This window comes from Thalassophryne amazonica, chromosome 19 (genome assembly GCF_902500255.1).
Source record: "Thalassophryne amazonica chromosome 19, fThaAma1.1, whole genome shotgun sequence".
In the NCBI taxonomy this organism is placed as follows: domain Eukaryota; kingdom Metazoa; phylum Chordata; class Actinopteri; order Batrachoidiformes; family Batrachoididae; genus Thalassophryne; species Thalassophryne amazonica.
The window spans coordinates 45,168,547-45,181,884 of NC_047121.1; the positions used below are offsets into that span (position 1 = coordinate 45,168,547).

Sequence of the window (13,338 nt, forward strand, 5' to 3'; positions counted from 1 at the left end):
ACACACATGCTGCACCTACAGTATTCGCCAGCTGATTCACTCTGGATGCACGCACTCAGTTTTTGGATGTGTACAGTAGCGCCGTGTTGCACAGACTTGCATGCAGTAGCACCGTGTTGCGCAGACCTGCTTAAACCTGTGCTTAGACCTGTGCTTTCTGTGTCCAGCGCTCTACGCAGAAAAAATTAAACAGGTTTAATTTTTTTGCATCCCCCTCACATAGACCTCAGCAGACTGCTGCGCAGGGAGCAAAACTCAGCATAAAGCTGCTAAACTGGGCATAGAGCTGCTTAACTCAGTACAGACGGTATGCCACAAAACACAATTCTACGTTGGCCCCGGTGTGAAAGGGGCTTAAGTCACCATGTGAAAGTGTCTTGAAAGTGCGGCCTTCAACATATATACCAGTTTTTTAAATGCTGTTGATAGGCCTAGTACGACTTCAATTATAATTAATAATTTCCGCAAAGCTATTTCCTGAATATTATGGTCAAATTTGGTGTGCAGATTTGCCGAAAGGCACAGCAAATGGGACTCTCATTTCCTGGTTGAGCTCCATCTCACTGCAGGAGAGGCAGAGAAAAAAACATGACTTCTCCTTCATCAGTGGTGGAAAACACAGGGCCTAAATCAATCAAAATCATCAACACATGTGGGGTGGTTGCTGAGGACATTCTGGTCAAAATGCCACCAAAGACAGACTAAAGTACCAACACTGCACACGGCACAAATAATTTGTATGCCATCTTATTGTTTTGTAAATAGTTTTACAAAAAAAAAATGCCTGAAGCATTTCCTGCATTTTAATGTAAATAGCTGTTTATAACATACAGTGAGGAAATTGACCCCAAACACACAGCCAGGGCAATTAAGGAGGGGCTCCGTAAGAAGCATTTCAAGGTCCTGGAGTGGCCTGGCCAGTCTCCAGACCTGAACTCAATAGAAATCTTTGGAGGGAGCTGAAACTCCAAACCTGAAAGATCTAGAGAAGATCTGTACGGAGGAGTGGACCAAAATCCCTGCTGCAATGTGTGAAAACCTGGTGAAAAACTACAGGAAATGTTTGACCTCTGTAACTGCAAACAAAGGCTACTGTACCAAATATTAACATTGATTTTCACAGGTGTTCATATACTTATTTGCAGCAGTAACATACAAATAAATTATAAAAAAAAAAACATACATTGTGATTTCCAATTTTTTTTTTTTAGATTATGTCTCTCACAGTGGACATGCACCGAAGGTGAAAATTTCAAACCCCTCCATGATTTCTAAGTGGGAGAACGTGCAAAACTGCAGGGTGTTCAAATACTTATTTTCCTCACTGTAGCTGTTTCATACATTTACACATATGTTTTTGAAATTTACCATTTATATTTGCAGTCTAAGTTTTTAAAATTGGTTTGTTAAACATGTTTGTGGTTTTCACAGTTAAAAAACAACTTTTATCTAGTCAGATTTGATGTTTTGTTTGAATTTAGGTTCACTGTGTAATACAGCATGTCAAAATGAAAAAACTAAAGTCACACAGGTGAGGTTGTGCTGAAAAAAAATGACAAACAAGGCAAAGTAAACAGTTTTTAAGGTAAATTATGTAGGTAAAACCAAAAGTAGTCAAAAACTGCCAATTATGGACCCCAGAGGGTTAACAAGATATGGCAAAAAGTAAATGATAATAACTGATATTCAAGGAGTCAAAAGTCAAAATTTGAGCAATCAGAACTGTCAGTATGTTAGCCAATTGCACTATCACGTTTTATGAGCGCTTTTTATGTCATGCTGTCTTCAAATATAGATTTTATGTGTATTTTGAGGAAAAAAGAGTTAATGGTCGCTGTTAATGCGTCGCAGGTCTGCAGCTGTGTTTTTAGTTAAACCACAGTGAGGACACGCTCAGAGACACTCAGAGCAGACTTTGAAAGAAAAGTTAAAAAATATGTTTGTAAAACTTTGCGCTCTACTTGCTGCGTTGTCACAGGACTATGGAGGACACTCAAAACACCACCCCCTCCTACACTCTTATTGGTCTTAAATCTGGAAGGTTCCGTGGCAAACCGTGGTTGCATTTGATTCATGATATTTTCGTGTTAAAAACTAAACAAACATATTTTTTATATAAATAAATATTTTACACAGAAATTGATTTTTTTTTTTTTCCAAGAAATACAATGATTATAAATGCAATTTTCCACATTTAAATAAGATGTTTCTCGTGTAAACAATGCTGGAAGCGCTGCACATGACCGGCAACATGGTGATGGGGAGTGGCCGGGTTATGTGACTGCAAGGGGTCATGTAAGCAGGCCATCATTTGGGACTGAACAAGCTGATATTAATTTGCACCGACAAGGGGCAGGAGGTTTGTAATTACTAATTGTAGCTGGTGTCTTGGCTTTCCCTGCCTTTTTGTTCCTCCCTTTCTTCATGTGTTCAATATTTGTTTCCCGTGTCATTTCACATTGTTACAAAAAACTTCATTAATGAACATTATGGCTTGATTTCTTTCTATATGCTGATTACTTGGGTTATTTCCAGCATCTGGTGAAAATTTCATGTCAATAGCACCTTTAGAAAAATATACATTGAGAAAAACGATGACGTGTTCAATACTTATTTTACCCACTGTACACACACACACACACACACACACACACACACACACACACACACACACACACACACACACACACACACGGCTTGATTAACCCAATAATGTGAGTTTAAATAAGAGGAAACCCAGTTCATGTCCTGTTTTACACTTTTTATGCTCCCCCACTCCTCCAGCTCTGCATGGGGGTCCTGTCTCACTAGAACTCTGCCTGACCTTGAACTCTTCCATCAACCAGGTCACACAAAGTTTAGCTCTTGTTTTTAAACATTTGGGCTCCCGTAAGAAGATTATTCAAATCTGAATGTTCTACCGCCTCAGTACACTCCTCCCTTTGATGCTAATTGACCACGTCAGTTCCACTGTCCTCCAGCTGTCTCGCAGTCCACTTTAACAATTTTCAAAATCCAATGCAAATCCTATCGTGCGCTTGTGTGAGACACTCGTCTGCAATATTGACTGTCACTCACAATTATGAGAACAAGGCGAGGGGTTAGTGTTCACCAGCAACCTGAGGCTAGTGCAGCCAGCTCCCCAAACACACCCCGCACAATCTGATCAGTGAGTATAATTTGCCTGCAAATATCCCAGGGGTGAGCCACTTACCTCAACAGAAAAGAGGAGATGTTTAACAACCATTCCACCGGTCGACTTTCTATTCAGACCTGGTGTGACTTGTATTTGCGTCGGCACGTGCTGCTCCAAAGGGAATGTGACAGAGGTTCCATAACTTCCATGGTTTGGGACTCTCATTATTATCTCTCTGACTTTGTAAAAATTATAGATTTATTTATTTAATCCCCCCCCAAACAAAAATATCTGACAACTTGGGCCACTCTGTTATTTGCACAAATGGATTTCTGTATCAAAATGTGGACCACTGCTGGCTAAAGAGATTGAACTCATTGTATTTTTGTGCTATTATGTTAAAGCACCATAATTGTTTAAAAGCTCTTTATAAGAACACTAACAGAAAATGCAGTAATAACTTACTTTTGTTAAAAGCAAGCCATTTCTTAGCTTTTGCCGTAATGAGTGGATGCCTAAGAGCATCTTTTTTTCAATTATGCGATTGATGTAATAATGCAGTGGAAGGTTTTACATCTTAATTACATCATGCAAATTTGGTTGAAACACAAACTGCTACTTTCCATTAAAACTCTGATAAATAACCACGCAAAACATAAACAACCAGTCTGGATAACATTGATAATACTGATCTCCAGTGGTGGGCACTGTTCAGCTAATCTGATAACCGATAATTATCTAAGATAATGTTTTTGCTAGCGGATTAGCTTCAGATCAGATAACTTTTAAAACCATCATCGGACCAATTATCTTCTGATAAATTTAGTTCTGATAACTTTCAGTCCGATAACTTCTTTCCTGGTAAAGTGAGCAAAGTTTAATGATCAAAAACGTTTGTAAACCCTAAAATCAAACATTTTAATCCCTGTCGTGTGTAGATCAGTGGTTTTTGGCAGACTGGCTGTAACTTGCTGATGGTTGACGCAGGGAGCATTGTGAGTAGTGTAGTTCAGGTTCATTTTGGACGTTACACTGTTACCGTCCGCTCAACATAAACAAAACAGACTAATTTTAACATTATCTTATTTTATTTCTTTGTGGCACAGGATAATTTAATCGCCAAGGCTCGGTGGGAGAGAGGAGCTCTCATGGCGCAGCTGCGTACAGGGACCTTTCTTCACTGTTGAGACACCATTTGGATAAGCAGGATGCTTTATGTGGATTATTTCTTCAGATGAATCCCACTGAAACTAACAGGTAAGAATTTATATTTACTACGTGTGTCTTTTACTCTGCCAATCAATGCATTAATTGACATATTTTAGCTGTTTAAGCCGCAGGGTTCAAAGCGTGTGAAAAAAGCAGCAGCTTTTAGCTCGTAAATGACGGGTGTAATAATACAGAGATAAACTGTGACTTCTTATACTGTGTTTTACTGCTTTTGAAAGATGATGACAGTGTTTGGGTTTTTATTTTTTATTTATTCTTTTTTCGTGCATTCTTTGTGTTTGTGATCCTTGAATTTACCCAGCCGCCCCCTGCGGCGCTTTAAAGTGAACTGGTTTATAAGAAACTGACAGTGCAATCTGATGTGGCCACGTCTGAATCAATAGTAATAGTTATTGGTTATCTGTAATAAAGAGAATTTTTTTAGCAGTTTATCGGTTTATCGTCATAAAAGATAACTTTTCAGTTATCTGATTAATGGTTATCGAAACTAACTTTTTGGTTAGCTGTGCCCACCACTACTGTCTGATGATGCTACTCCCAAAATGATGTCAATCAGGTCCAACAAACTCGAAACAAAGCATAAATTAAGCAGCTGCTTTTTTGTCATTTTAGCTTCAACTTCTGCCGTAGCATGCTTTAACATACGTACACCTCTCTTCCTCACAATATCAAAAAGGTTAACCAATTCCTCAAATCAAATCAGGTCTGAATCTGTCAGAATGCCAAAACAAGAGTCAGTGAGCTTGTTGTTCCTGAGAGCTGAAGCTGAGAGAGATGACCTGTCGGGCAGATTGGCGAATAAATGGATGGAATTTGAAGGTTCAGCATCCATCGCATGTCAGTCCCGAATGCTGCACCTTCATACATCCGCAAGGCGTGTGAACCATGTAAAGCTCCCATAGTGGAATCCAGTGAGCCGCCAGAGGCTACACTGTAACTCCCCCCCCCCACCCCCCCCCCCCCACACAACACACAAAAAAATGGACCATGAACAAATTACAGCAGTGTGCAAAATATTTTCACAGTGTTAAAAATTTAAATTAAAAAGAACTAATATAAATGAGTAAAATTCTGATACTTATCATATTATAATGAACAGACACTGCCAACAGTTTCTGAGTGGTCATAAACCGCCCAGTTCGCAATGAATATGCATCTAAGCACATGCTGGCATGCATCGAAAAATGCGCATGCCCAAAATTTTTCAATGACCTACCTTACTACGCCATATACCAGCATGCTTCAACGTGCTCTTAATTTATACAAAACATACCCATAACTTAAAGAATAGAATAGTAGCACCAATGTACACACTGCAGGACCTCCCAAACTAATAAATAAATAATTAAACCACAACGTACACTCCAGAAAATACAGTAGTACCAAAGACATTTCATTGTCACCTCAGGTCACTAGTAAGCATGCGAGTCTCACAAACTTACGTATAGTAAGACAGGAAGCACCAGAGGCCTCATTTATAAAACAGGATTCATTCTAAAAGTACAGTGCAAGCAAAAGGAAAAAAAAAATTGTAAACAAAAGCAAAATAATCAGACTTATATAAGCCTTCGTACACACACCTGCTAGTAAATTTGTCGTTACAAATCACACCCTAATTTGAACTGTGCGCATGTGGATTTGCTTAATATCCCGCCCTCTTCATGCTCACATACAACCACAAATGGTCAACACAAAACACCTCATGAATATTCAAGCATACACATGAAGTCCAAAAAGTGTCCTTGTGATGGCAACTGAGGTGGAACAGCAAGACAAGAAACTTATCTGGAACAGAAATAGAGGTGCTTGTGTGTGTTCACAGCAATGGGATGATAAAATACAATAAAAGCAGTAAGTTGGAACACTAGTAGTTCTGAAACCAACCATTCACTTATGATGCTACGTTTCTTCTTAATTTCACTTAATGATCTGACTATAACAAGTTTTAAGATGCTTTAACAAACTAGACAACTATTTATCGTTAGAGTTGTCCCCAGAATCCTTTGTGCTGCTGTGATCTAGGGAAACCATTTGTTTCATACCAGTATAGCAGGCAGGGCACTATTCAAATGATGGCAAGAATCCAGTCATTTCAGGAGCTGGGGTGCGTTGATAACATATTAACTGTGTGGTCTGATGAAAGATTTACTGTAAGTCTGCTTATATATATTTAACAACTAAACAGTCAGTTTTGAAGAATTATGGATCACGACCACATTTAACAATGCTAATGTACGAGTTATGGCTCACTCCAGCGCGGCATCATTACGTGTTATGCTGCCTCACATTTTAACTCTCTCTGTGTGTATATATGCATGTCATTGTCTAGTTTGTTTTTATAAATCAACAAAATATGCATTGAATTGTCGTTGCATATCTTTAGGTCCCATTTGGTACATGTGCAATGGTATAAATGAGGAATCAGGACCCTAAAGACCTGGATCTTCATTGTCCTGCAAAGATACTGGCATCGCCAAACGCCTCTGTCCAGGAAACTCATAACTCCATAAGCCCTTCACAAGTGTGTCTCCATCTCAAAGGCCGAGGACCTTGAGATATGCATGTCACTGTCAAGATAAGTGAATGTCTCCACAACATATGGATACACTTCTGATGGCCCAACACAAGAAGTCATTAAAAACGTGGATCAAAAGGCACCTTGACACTTGCACAAATTTGATCAATGCACTGCCGCGCAATTTGTTGTGCCAATGTATCCCGCTTATCCCGTTTTGATGCCACACTATGTAAAATAATATAATAATAATATAAAATAATAATTTCAGAGCCGATAATGCATTTGCGCTCAGAACTTGGCTGATGAAATCATCTCTCATCGCTCCCAGAATCACAGAGAAATTATCTACAGCTGCAGGTTGTCTCATGCGTGTCATGTGGTGGAGAACACATTTGGAATGTTGTCTCAAAGGTAATTATTTATAATAAATATAGTAATGGATTGGTAAACCAGCTGCATTTTCATTCCTTCTCATGAGCTTGATAATACTATATATCCGTAAAGTTATGTTTATTATAGATGTAACATCTCGTCATAATCTAATTTCAGGTTCAGATGCCCTGCAGGCAGTGACATGCAATGACATGCAGTGTCGAATAGCGTAGTGGGCACAGTCCGATAGCAGATAATTATGAAGCTAAGGTTTTTGTTAGTGGATTAGCTTTTCAGATAAAATCATCATCGGACCAATTATCTTCCAAAAATTTAGTTCCAATAATTTTCAGTCCGATAACATTTTTTTTGCTGGTAAAGTGAGCAAAGTTTAATGGTCAAAATGATTGTAAAGCCTAAAATCAAAGATTTTAGTCCGTCTTCTTTCGGATCCGCCACTGGATCCGAAAGAAGAAGTGTTATCGATCACTCGACACAAAAAACAAAATGGACTAATTTTAGCATTATTTTATTTTATTTCTTTGTGGCTGATGGTATCACCAAGACTCGATGGGACAGAGGAGCTCTCACGGTGCAGCTGTGTACAGAGGGACGTTTCTTCAACCGTTTAGGACCATTTTGATAATCTCAGGACAATTATTTTTTCAGATGAATCCCACTGAAACTAACAGGTAAGAATTTATATTTACTACGTGTCTTTTACTCTGACAATCAATGCAATAATGGACGTATTTCAGTTGTTTAAGCCACAGGGTTGAAAGCATGTTAGAAATAGCAGCAGCTTTTTAGTTCATAAATGACGGTGTATCTAATACCGAGATAAACTGTGACTTCTAATAAAATGTTTACTGCTTTGAAGATGATGACAATGTTTGGGGTTTTATTTTTTATTCATTCATTTTTTGTGCGTTCTTGTGTATTTGTGATCCCTGAATTTACCCAGCAGCCCCTGCAGTGCTTAAAGCGAAACTGGTTTATCAGAAGCCGACAGCGTAATCTGATGCGGCCGTGTCCGAATCAATACTAAAAATGATCGGTTACTGGTTATCTGTAATAAAGGTTTTTAGCAGTTTATCATCACAAAAGATAACTTTTCAGTTATATTTTAGTGAAATGAAATTAGTGCAAGCCAGAAATTTTAAACATTTCAAAATTTTCTTTGCGCACTGGTATGCAGCAGCCACACACAGTTCACACACAGGCATGAAAGATTGCGTGTCAGTGCGGGGATCAAATTCCTGGAAGTGTCAAGGTGGCTTTAGTCTTGATCCCGAACAATCACAAGCCCAGACACTCAGACTCCTCACTTAATGTCTCTAAAGCTACAACTGGGCTATCCATTGATTTCACAAAGCTCACCAGTGTTGCCACAGTTACTTTGAAAAAGTAATCCAATTACTGATTACTCCTTGAAAAGTAACTTAGTTACCTTACTGATTACTCAATTGTAAAAGTAACTAAGTTAGATTACTAGTTACTTTTTTAGTTACTTTCCCCAGCTGCCGACAACAACCCTCTGCCACCTCAACATGACAATGATACTTGTTTTGCCAAAACTCCCTTTATAGTCACCTTTCTTGACTTCAATGAAAATAATACTTGTTTTATAAAAAGTAAAATAAAGACCTCTTTCTTGACCTCATATTTAACTGTTGACAGCACTGTAACAGTAAAACTTGCAATTTCTAACCTACATTGTTTATAAATGTAACTATTAAATTCTTTTTAACAGTTTTCTAACATTTAAATTCTCTCTAAACATTTTACTTGTCGAAATTCTTATTATTATAAGTAGTATTAGTAGTTGTAGTAAAAAAAAGGCTTCAAAACTGGACCTTTAATCTAGGGGTGTTGGGGGGGGCACACCCTTGCCCCACACCCCCATTCCCATTCCACCTGGATTCGCCCCTGCTTTGGCGTTTGAGCACAAAGAGTGGATAGCATTTATTTATGCAGAAAACATGACCAGATTTACAGGTAAGAAAGTTTTATTACGTTTTCACATCATGTGGTCCTCAGAAAGAGAGTTTAGGTGCATTTGAGTGGAAAAAAGTGTTCGTTGTTGACGCATCACGGTACAGCTGTTTTTAAAGAGCAGATACGGAGTGGCTCAGCTCAGAATTCTAAATAAAGGAGAAAAACAAAACATAAAAATGTCTTTGTAAACCTCAGTGCAGGTGTGCTGTTGTCACCGCGCTTTAAGAGGTGAGGATGAGTCGTAGCTGCTGCAGAAAACCGTGGATTAAAAGCTCACAGCTCGTTTAAAGTGGGCAGTACAGTCGAACCCCGACCACCTGCCCACGGACCAAGTTTAATGCTGCTATCGACCCACAATGCAAAAATAATAGTAATGCACTTGGAGAAGTAACTTTAATTTGATTACTGATTTGGAAAGATTAACGCATTAGATTACTCGTTACTAAAAAAAGTGGTTAGATTAGAGTAACGCATTACTGAGTAACACGTTATCGGCATCACTGAAGCTCACACATACAGTGTCAACATTTCTTTTTTTATGTGTGCAAACACTACAACCAATTGCTTCAAAAGAACAAATTCTGGTGCTACAAAATAAATAATTAAATGTAAATTAATTAACATTGTGTAATCTCATCATATCCACCAAAAAAACTTATGATTTCTCCAATATGAGACTGGTTAGAAAATTTTTTCACAAACCTGCTGAAAACAATGGGACTAGCTTGTAACATATGCCATTAAACTTTAAGATTTAAAAAAATTGCAAACACTGGAACTAAGTGTTTAGGGCACTGGCTAAGATATGTCCTTTAATGAGTGCTCTTATAGATTGCTATTTTTTATGATGACTGCCAACCGACAAAGGACAGGAGACCTTAAATGATATCACTTGCTGTCTGTCTAAATTAAAAAGTGGCTTACAATAATATTTTATGTGGAAAATGCCCTCGACTTAAGGAAATATGGAGCAAATTTTATTGAGGATGTGAATTCACCTGAAATTTTCCTTTTAAGACCGTCTATGCTTTTGATATCATAGAATTTTATCCACTATGCTTTCCTTTCATCAGACTGTTCCCCATTCACATTTCCATAAGTTATTACAAAGAATGAATTAAGATGACAAATTTCTCGCCTAATCATTGAGAAGTTCATCCCCACAGTGTCACTGGATACCACTTTTATTGACTACTTTTATTTTTCACAGACAGGTTGTGTGGAGAGCTGCACAGCAGGTCCCTTGTCACTGCTGGTGCTCAGGCCCTGTCACCATGGCGTCTCACAGCAACAGTCACCGAGGAAAATTGTCATTAAAACGAAGGCGCCGGTGATGCTGCTACTGATGAGGGAGAAGGCACTGCATGCTTGCTTCACAGCAAGGGGGTAATTGTATCAATATGTAGAAATCTCTTGCTGTACTGAAGAGTTGTTAATACATTTTTGATCAAATTAAGCCACTGTAGCGCGGAGGAGGAGCAGACACACTGTGAGACGACGCGGGAGTCGACGAACGCGCCAATCATGGCTCTGAGCGAGCAAACTCTTCTTGTTTTCTCAAATTGCTTTAGATATGAATGATCATTAAAGGAATGAAAAATTAGACCATTTTCCAGAGGCAACGTGCCTGCAGATGACTTCAATTTCATGTCTCAATGAGACTCTGCTATGGAAATCAAACATTGCTCAAACTTTAACGGCGAAGCGGACTCGTATATCACAGGAATCCAAACTACATGGGATCCTCGGAGCTTCAGTGACACATTGGTGAGACATGCCGTCAGGCTCTAATCCACACATGTTCTCACTCATAGAAGGATTTGGCTGGAAGATCAAGGACAGTGTGGAGGAGATGGACACTATCCTTGTTGACAGTACCTTGACAAGTGTAATCCCGTATAATACACACTGGGTAAACAAAACACCAAGCCAACCGTGCAACCACGGACCACACTTCCTCTGCTCTCCCTTTGAATGCAACATTCTTTCTTGGGTTCGAAACAATAAGAAAGAAGTCACATTTGTAGTGTTACAAACAAGTGCAAAAACTGATATATACTGCTGACTGCAACATTTGCAAGTATACACAAACGCAGTAACGACAACAAACTATCACACAAAACAACAATCACATGCATGTGGATGCATGCGTGCATAAACAAAGATGAGACACAAAGGCATAAAGTGCTGCACGGATCCTGATGGATTTCATTAGCTTTGTAAATTTGAAGCAAAGCATTACCAGCAGAATGCCTCATTCACTGACATTCCCAAAGTGAGATTTTCAATTGCTACAAGAAGTTTAGGAGAAAAAAAGAGAAAACAAGAATCCGTATTTTTGACTGTCCCAATGTAGGATGCTCCTTCCTTACTGATAAAAGTGCCTATTATTCCTAGTTTTTAGAAACCTGAGGTTTGTACCTGTAAGATGCAGCCAGTGAATAAACAGCCAGTGACAAATGAATTATTAACCACTTTGGTCCAACCACACCCCACACCCCAACCCCCAGAATGTTCACAAACTACCTCAAAATACACGTATTCATACATACCAACACATATCACGAATGCATGTTATCATCTTGTACGTATGTCTCCAAATTAAAAGGCCCTACTCTGTATTAAGGATAAATCGATTCACATCACGGGGGAGGTGATGGTTTAGTGGTTAAGGTGTTGGGCTTGAGTCCAGAAGATCATGGGTTCAAATCCCCGCCTGACTGGAAAATCACTAAGGGCCCTTGGGCAAGGCCTTTAATCCCCTATTGCTCCCGGTGTGTAGTGAGCGCCTTATATGGCAGCACCCTGACATCGGATGACATACAGATGGAAAAGCGCTATATAAATGCAGTCCATTTACCATTTTACCATTTGGTGAATTTTAATGCAACAAAACAATGCAAAAAAGCAGATGGCACAAATCAATGACAAGATTGTTCACTATTAACAGCAGTATGTTCCTCATCTATAAATCCGCTAAGTTCTGTAAATGATTCTTCTCTGTGAATTGTGAAAGGTTATGAAACCTGACCGTGCATATATGACCCCTTTAGAGGAAGTAGCATTCAAGAGAGTGCAACACCTGTGTCTAATAAGTTTGAGCAGAGTCATGCAAATTAGATATTTGTGATTGGGCAATAATATGTACATACTAGAGTTCTTGGAGAAAAAATCTATTGTTCCTGCATTAATGATAAATGTCCACCAGGTGATGATACTGCTCCATTTCAAGAACCTCAAGTTCAGGCTGCTTTGGGCCATAACAATGAACAACCTGTTGCTTATATACTCAACAAAAATATAAATGCAACACTTTTGGTTTTGGTCCCATTTTGTATGAGATGAACTCAAAGACCTAAAACTTTCTCCACATACACAGTATCACCATTTCCCTCAAATATTGTTCACAAACCAGTCTAAATCTGTGATAGTGAGCACATCTCCTTTGCTGAGATAATCCATCCCACCTCACAGGTGTGCCATATCAAGATGCTGATTAAACACCATGATTAGTGCACAGGTGTGCCTTAGACTGCCCACAATAAAAGGCCACTCTGAAAGGTGCAGTTTTATCACACAGCACAATGCCACAGATGTCGCAAGATTTGAGGGAGCGTGCAATTGGCATGCTGACAGCAGGAATGTCAACCAGAGCTGTTGCTCGTGTATTGAATGTTCATTTCTCTACCATAAGCCGTCTCCAAAGGCGTTTCAGAGAATTTGGCAGTACATCCAACCAGCCTCACAACCGCAGACCACGTGTAACCACACCAGCCCAGGACCTCCACATCCAGCATGTTCACCTCCAAGATCGTCTGAGACCAGCCACTCAGACAGCTGCTGAAACAATTGGTTTGCATAACAAAAGAATTTCTGCACAAACTGTCAGAAACCGTCTCAGGGAAGCTCATCTGCATGCTCGTTGTCCTCATCGGGGTCTCGACTTGACTCCAGTTCGTCGTCGCAACTTCGCACAGCCATTGAAGAGGAGTGGACCAACATTCCACAGGCCACAATTGACAACCTGATCAACTCTATGCGAAGGAGATGTGTTGCACTGCATGAGGCAAATGGTGGTTACACC

The 13,338-nt window shown here is 39.3% G+C and overlaps 1 protein-coding gene across 1 annotated transcript in view; it reads right to left on the reverse strand.

The window, feature by feature from the left end:
- Positions 1 to 13,338, reverse strand: part of dph6 (diphthamine biosynthesis 6) — a 173,693-nt gene that overhangs the window by 87,513 nt on the left and 72,842 nt on the right. The window lies entirely within an intron of this gene.